Raw genomic sequence first — 8,417 nt, forward strand, 5'->3', positions numbered from 1 at the left:
TTGCATAAAACACAGTCAACAAATGAGAAAAATAGCAAAATTGGACTATATAAAAATTTAAAATTTTTATGCATCAAAGATGATATGCAAATGGCCAATAAGCACACAAGAAAATGCTCAACATCACTAATCATTAAGGAAATGAAAATTAAAACCACAATGAGATACCACTTCATATCCATTAGTACGGTTGTAATAATAAAAGAAATATGTTGGCTAGGATGGAAAGAAACTGGACCCCTGGTGCATTGCTGGTGGAAATTGAAATGTTGCAGCCACTACTAAAAACAGTATGATAGTTCCTGAAAAAATTAAAAATAAAATTATATGGTTCTACAATTCCACTTTTGAGTATAATTGAAAGCAGGGATTAGAACACCTATGTTCAAAACAGTACTATTCATAATAGCCAAATTGTGGAGGTGACCTGTGTCCATAGATGGATAAATGTATAAACCAAATGTAGATACTGACAATGGAATATTATTCAGGTTTAAAAAGGAAGGAAGTTCTGACACCTGCTACATTATGCTAAGTGAAATACGCTGGTCACAAAAGAACAAATACAATATAATTCCACTACGTGAAACATTCATGGAGACAGAATGGTGGTTTCCATATGGCAAAGGGGCAGGGCATGAGATTTATTGTTTAATGGGGACGGTTTCAGTTTAGAAGATGAAAAGAGTTGTGGACATGGGGTCCATTTTATGTATGTTTTACCACAATAAAGACAACTATTAAAAGAAAACTTGCTCATCCATGCACCACTTACTGTCATTTTGCACACCACCTTCAGGGGAAGTGGCACAGGAGGAAGGTGACCAGAGTTCCACTTCCCCCTGCTGATTCCCAGCTCCAAGGCAAGCTTCTTTTTCCTCAAAGTCCCCTTCCCTTGTTGATAAATTGGGATGCTGATAAGGGGCCTACCTCAAAGGGGTGCTCTGGGTTTTCAGTGACGCAGTCTGCAGTGGTGAGCATGATGTCGGGGATGCAGTCAGTTTCTGCTCATCATTGGGGCATGGCCACCCCAGTCTCTCCCAGCTGGACCAGCCGGAGTTCAGAAAGGGTCAGGAGAGGTTTCGTTTACACTTAACTAATGATGTGTGCGGGGCAAGTGTTGACCTCCGAGCCTCAGTTCCCTCCTCTGTAAATAGGAATACAACAGCTGCTCCTGTCACCTGCTTTCCAGGGAAGTCGGAGCTTCGAGCAGCAGTGGATTACCTTTAATAACTGGCTGAGCTCCTGGCCAAGGGAGTGTGTGTGTTTGTGTGTGTGTGTGTGGTGGGGGTGGGGTTGAGTGACAGTTTATTTTATTTTTTATTTATTTACTTGTTTATTTTATTTTAATTATTTTTTTAATTTTACTTTTGTTACAGATGTTTCTCCTTTTTTTACCACATTGACACCCTCCTCCCCATCCCCCCTACCCCATCCCCGGCTTTGTTGTCCATGTCCATTGGTTATGTGTACATGCATATAAGTTCTGTGGTTTATCTCTTCCCTCCTACCACCACCCCCCTTCTGAGGGTTGTCAGTCTGTACCTTACCTCCATGTCTCTGGGTCTACACTATTCCTCAGACTGTTATGTTCATTATATTCCACAAATAAGTGAGATCACATGGTATTTGTCTTTTTCTGCTTGGCTTGTTTAGCTTAAGATAATACTTTACAGGTCCTTCCATGTTGTCTCAAAGGATAAGAGATCTTTCTTTCTCACAGCTGCGTAGTACTCCATTGTATATATGTACCACAACTTTCTTATCCATTCGTCTACTGATGGACACTTGGGCTGTTTCCAGATCTTAGCTATTGTAAATAGTGCTGCTATGAACATGGGGATACATATATTGTTTCTGATTGGTGTTTCAGGCTTCTTAGGGTATATTCCTAGAAGTGGGATCACTGGGTCAAATGGAAGTTTAATTTTTAATTTTTTGAGGTAGCTCCTTATTGTTTTCCATAGTGGCTACACAGTCTGCATTCCCAACAGCAGTGTACTAGAGTCCCCTTTTCTCCACACCCTCGCCAACACTTGTTTGATGATTTGTTGATGGCGGCCATCCTGACAGGTGTGAGGTGATACCTCATTGTTGTTTTAATTTACATCTCTCTGATGATTAGTGATGTTGAGCATTCCTTCATATGTCTCTTGGCCATTTGTATGTCCTATTTGGAGAGGTTTCTATTCAGCTCCTCTGCCCATTTTTTAACTGGGTTCTTTGTCTTAGTTTTGTTGAGTTGTGTGAGTACTCTATATATTTTGGAAATTAACCCCTTATCTGACGTATCATTGGCAGTGATGCTCTCCCATACAGTGGGTTACCTTTCCATTTTGCTGGTAGTTTCTTTTGCTGTGCAGAAGCTTTTGAGTTTGATGTAGTCCCATGTGTTCATTTTTTCCTTTGTTTCTGTTGCCTTAGGTGAGTATCAGTGAAAATTCTGCTGCATGTGATGTCCGAAATTTTGTTGCCTACATTTTCTTCTAGAATTTTTATGGATTCACGGGTCACATTTAAGACTTTTATTCATTTTGAGTTTATTTTTGTATATGGTGTAAGTTGATGGTCTAGTTTCATTTTTTTGCATGTAGCTGTCCAATTTTCCCAACACCATTTATTAAAGAGGCTGTCTTTACTCCGTTGTATGCTCTTGCCTCCTTTGTGAAATATTCATTGAGCATAATGTCTTGGGTCCATTTCTGAGTTCTCTGTTCTGTTCCACTTGTCTATATGCCTATTCTTGTGCCAGTACCAGGCTGTTTTGATTACAGTAGCTTTATAGTATAACCTGATATCTGGTATTGTGATCCCACCTACTTTGTCCTTCTTTTTCAAGATTGCTGTGGCTATTCAGGGTCTTTTTTTGGTTCCATATGAACTTTTGAAGTATTTGTTCTAGTTCTGTGAAGTATGTCATTGGTATTTTGATGGGGATTGCATTGAATCTATAGATTGCTTTGGGTAGTATGGACATTCTAATGATGTTAATTCCTTCCAATCCATGAACAAGGCATGTGCTTCCACTTTTTTGTATCTTCCTCTATTTCTTTTTTCAATGTCCTGTAGTTTTCTGCAAATAGGTCCTTTACTTCTTTGGTTAAGTTTATTCCTAGGTATGTTAATTTTTTTGCCACAATGGTAAATGGGATTGTTTTTTCAGTTACTCTTTCTGTGAGTTCATCATTGGTGTATAAGAATGCCGTAAATTTCTTGACGTTGATTTTGTATCCTAATCCTCACCCGAGGATATTTTTCCATTTTTTGTTCAGGTAGAGTGGGAGGGAGAGAGAGAAACATCGATGTGAAAGGGACACATTGAGTGGCTGCCACCCGCACGACCAACCAGGGCCAGGGACCAACTGCAACCGAGGTATGTGCCCATAGTGGGAACAGATCCTGGGTCTCTCTGGGCCACAGGCCGACTCTCTAACCGCTGAGCCAAACTGGCCAGGGCAAGTCTAGTAGATTTTTGATGGAGTGTTTAGGGTTTTTTATGTATAATATCATGTCATCGGCAAATAATGACAGTTTCACTTCCTCCTTTCTAATTTGGATCCCTTTTATTTTTTCTTCCTGTCTCATTGCTGTGGCTAAGACTTCCAGTACTATGTTAAATAAAAGCACGCAAGTGGGCATCCCTGTCTTATTCCTGTTCTTAAGGGAAATGCTTTTAGTTTCTGCCCATTGAGTATGATGTTGGCTGTAGGTCTTTCATATATGGCCTTTATTATGTCGAGATATGATCCCTCTATTCCCACATTGCTGAGTGTTTTTATTAGAAATGGATGCTGGATTTTGTCGAATGCTTTTCCAGCATCTGTTGATATGATCATGTGGTTTTTATTCTTCATTTTATCTATGTGGTGTATCACATTTATTGATTTGCAAATATTGTACCAGCTTTGCATCCCTGGGATGAATCCCACTTGGTCATGGTGAATAATTTTTTTGATGTGTTGCTGGATTCGATTTGCTAGTATTTTGTTCAGGATTTTGGCGTTTATGTTCATCAGGGATATTGGCCTATAGTTTTCTTTCTTTGTAGTGTCTTTTTCTGGTTTTGGAATTAGAATTATGCTGGCCTCATAAAACGAGTTTGGAAGTATTCCTTCTTCTTGAATTTTTTTTGAAATAGTTTGAGGAGAATGGGTGTTAGTTCTTTTTTGAATGTTCAGTAAAACTCCCCCGTGAAGCCATCACGGCCTGGGCTTTTGCTTGCTGGGAGAGTCTTGATTACCTCTTCAATTTCTTTAGTTGTTATTGGTCTGTTCAAGTTTTCTATCTCTTCCGGATCCAGTTTTGGGAGACTGTGTATCTAAAAATTTGTCCATTTCGCTTAGATTGTCGAATTTGTTGCCATATAATTGTTCATAGTAGTTGTTAACGATCTTTTGTATTTCTGTGGTGTTAGTTGTTACTTCTCCTCTTTCATTTCTGATTTTGTGTATTTGGGTTCTCTCTCTTTTGTTTCTTGGTGAATCTAGCTAAGGGTTCATCAATCTTGTTTATCTTTTTGAAAAACCAGCTCTTTGTTTCATTAATCCTTTGATTGTTTTTTTTTGGACTCTATGTCATTTATTTCTGCTCTGATCTTTACTATTTCCTTCCTTCTACTTACTTTGGGGTTTTCTTTTTATTTGCTTTCTAATTCTTTAAGTTGTGAGGTTATATCGCCTATTAGAAATTTTTCTTGTTTCTTGAGGTAGCCCTGTAGTGCTATGAACTTCCCTCTCAGAACTGCTTTCGCTGCATCCCATAGATTTTGTGTTGTGTTCATTTTCATTGGTTCCAGGAAGTTTTTAATTTCTTCCTTGATCTCCTCTGTAACCAATTCATTGCTTAATAACATGCTAGTTAGCCTCTATGTGTTCAAATGTCTTTGCATGTTTTTGTTGCAATTGATTTCTAGTTTCATGCCATTGTGATCTGAGAAGATGCTTGATATGATTTCAGTCTTCCTGAACATGTAGAGATTTAGTTTGTGTCCTATCCTGTGGTCTGTTTTTAAGAATGTCCCATGTGCACTTGAGAAAAATGTGAATGCTGTAGTTTTGGGGTGTAATTCTCTGTAGATATCTATTAAATCCATTTGGTCTAGTGCTTCATTTAGAGTCTCTGTTTCCTTGCTGATTTTTAGTCTAGAGGATCTATCCAGTGATGTCAGCAGGGTGTTGAAGTCTTCTGCTATGATTGTATTGCTGTCAATTTCTCCTTTGAAGTCCTCCAGATGATTTTTAATATATTTTGGTGTTCCTATATTGGGTGCATATATGTTTATCAAGGTTATATCTTCCTGTTGGATAGATCCTTTCAATATTATGTAGTGGCCTTCTTTGTCTCTAGTTATGGCCTTCATTTTGAAATCTATTTTATCAGATATGAGTATTGCTACCCCAGCTTTTTTTTTCTTTTCGTTTGCTTGGAAGATTTTTTTTCATCCCTTCACTTTCAACCTATGTGACTGTTTTGTTGTGAGGTGGGTCTCTTGTAAACAACATATAGACGAGTCATGCTTTCTTATCTAATCAACTACTCTGTGTCTTTATATCGGAGCATTCAATCCATTTACATTTAAGGTGATTATTGATATGTACTTATTTATTGCCATTTTTGTTTAGTTTGGTTATATTTTATTCCTATTTATTCTACTAATTACAGCAGTCCTTTTAACATTTCTTGCAGTGCTGGTTTGGTGCTAATGTATTCCCTTAGCCTTTTCTTTTTTTTTGTCTGGGAATCTCTTTATTTGACCTTCTATTTTGAATGATCGCCTTGCTGGGTAGAGTAGTCTTGGATTCAGATTTTTGTTTTTCATGACCTTGATTACTTCATACCATTCCCTTCTGGCCTGTAGTTGAGAAGTCAGCTGAGAGCCTTATGGGTTTTCCTTTGTTGGTAACCTGTTGCTTATCTCTTGCTGCTTTTAGGATTCTCTCTTTGTCTTTAATTTTTGGCATTTTAATTACTATGTGTCTTGGTGTGGGCCTGTTTGGATTCCTCTTACTTGGGGCTCTCTGTGCTTCTTGCACTTGAATGCTTTCTTCCTTCATCAAATTGAGGAAGTTTTCTGTCACTGTTTCTTCAAATATATTCTCTAACCCTTGCTCATTTTCTTCTTCCTCGGGGACTCCTATCATGCGAATATTATTACGTTTTCAGTTGTCCCACAGTTCTCTTAAGCTGTCTTCCCGATTTTTAATTGTTTTTTTCCTTTTGATTTTCTGATTGGTTGATTTTTTTCTACCCTGTCTTCTAATTCACTGATCCGGTCTTCAGCCTCCTCTACTCTGCTGTTTAGACCTTCCAATGTGTTCTTTATCTCTGATATCTCATTCTTGATTTCTTCTTGGTGGTTTTTACTTTCCAATTGGTTGATTTTCAACATTTCTGTCTTTACTCATGGTGTTGATGTCCTTACTCATGTTGTTGAGCTTCCTCAAGATCATGGCTCTGAATTCTAGCTCTATTAACTTGCTTAATTGCTCCACATTTATCTCATCTTCAGTAGAGGTCTCTTGTTCTTTCATTTGGCTTTTGTTTCTTTGTTTCACCATTTTGGCTATCACAGTGGGTTTTGGAGTCTGCCAAATTTTCCCTGTGGGTGTTGGTGTTCTGCTGTTTGTGGCTCCCTCCACTGGGTTTGGATGAGCGTGGGAGAACCCACTTCATTTTTTTTTTTTTTTTAAATTTTCGTGCAGCCCCCAGCGTGGTGGGAGGGAAAGGGTGAGGCTGAGCAGCCCGGAGGAGGCGGAGGGGCTTGGCGAGGCCAGGATGGCCCAGGAGGCAGCGGCGCCAAGGCGGCTCTGATGGTCGAGTGCTTGGAGGGGCGTCGTGCTGCACCGACGTGGGAGGGGAGGACCCACTTTAAACACCACTGTCAAGTCTTACTTTCCTGGGCCAAGTTGCAAGCCCAGGAGTGGTTCATCTATCTTCTAGCTTTTTGTCTGGAGGCTATCAGTAGTGGTTACTTGAAGAGCCTCGGGTTCTCAGTTGAATGAAAAACTCCCTCAGGTGCTCAGCGTAGGGGGATTTCCTGAGGGCAGGGCAGATGCTGGTTGTTAATGACCCACCTGGGTAGGGTTGAATCTCTGAGGGAGGGGCCACCGCCTCTCTCCAGAGCCCTGGGAAGGAGTAAGATGGCCACCCTCCTGCGTGGCTGCAACTCAGCAAAACATCTGAGCCCCCTCCAAATCCGGAGTGTCCCCACACAGTTCCAGTCCAGTCCACCCTCCCTCTACTGGAGCCCAAGGTGAGTGGCTATGGCTATTTTAGCATCTGTCCAGGCTCTGTGCTGTGGGGCCACTTGGGAATATAACCCGAGGGCGCTGCTCACAGCTAAGGTCGCTGCTGTCTGTGGGTTCCCAGCCCCCCTCTCGTACCTCCGCAGTCCTACCAGGATCGAGTCAGTGTCCCTGGTTATATGATCCTCGCAAGTTGCTTTTTTCTGATGATTTGTCTTTATTTTAGTTGTAATTCCAGTTTGGTCCTGGGAGATGGTCTGTGTACCTTCCGTTCACTTCACTGCCATTTTGGAATTTCTGAGTGACAGTTTGATTCAACTGCTGCAAAGCCGTTACTTCTATTCTTCTATTGGCTTAACCTTCCCCCTTTCAATCTTTAATGCCCTCTTTCAAAAATTACTGTCTTCTTACTGGATTGGGATGTGAAAGAGAATGTATATATATCTCCCGTAGCACAGAGCTTGGCACAAAGTCAGCGCTTCATAAATGCTCCTTCCTTTCCCTCTTGCCCTTATTAAAAATAAAAAGTCCCAGCACTTCTTGGCCCTAATATAAGGTTATATTTTTTCTTTGAAATGGGTGGTTTATTTAGATAATACAATAACAGTTGTCTTCTTCACCTGGAAACACTGTTCTGTGATCCGGGGCAGCTGTGTCATTCTCCCGAGAGCAGGGAGCCTCCCTTCCCCAGGGCAGCCCTGATCAGGAGCAGCCACCACATCCTCTGCGCTGGCCTGACTCCAGTCCTCCCATGTACTCATCCCCGCGGGGCAGCTCTCTCTCTCTCTTTTTTTAAAAATTCTTTTTCTTTATTGATTTTAGAGAGAGAGGAAGGGAGGGGGAGAGGGAGAGAGAAACATCGATGAGAGAGAACATCAATTGGCTGCCTTCTGCATGCCCCCCACTGGGGATTTGTCCCACAATCTGGGCATGTGCCCTGACTGGGAATCGAACCGGCAAACTCTAGGGACACGGGTCAGTGCTCAACCACTGAGCCCCACCGGCGGGGTGGTAGCTCTCTCTCTTACCTACTGGTGTTCTGTGTTGCCCTCCAGAATCCCTGTCCCTCCTGGACAGAGCCAGGCCGCAGTCAGCACACAGAACATCACTGTCCGTCAGGCGTCAGAGCCTCTCATGGTCCTTGATTTCGTTTGGTCTCCACAGCAGCCCTGC

The sequence above is a fragment of the Molossus molossus genome, unplaced genomic scaffold (genome assembly GCF_014108415.1).
Source record: "Molossus molossus isolate mMolMol1 unplaced genomic scaffold, mMolMol1.p scaffold_m16_p_17, whole genome shotgun sequence".
NCBI lineage: Eukaryota > Metazoa > Chordata > Mammalia > Chiroptera > Molossidae > Molossus > Molossus molossus.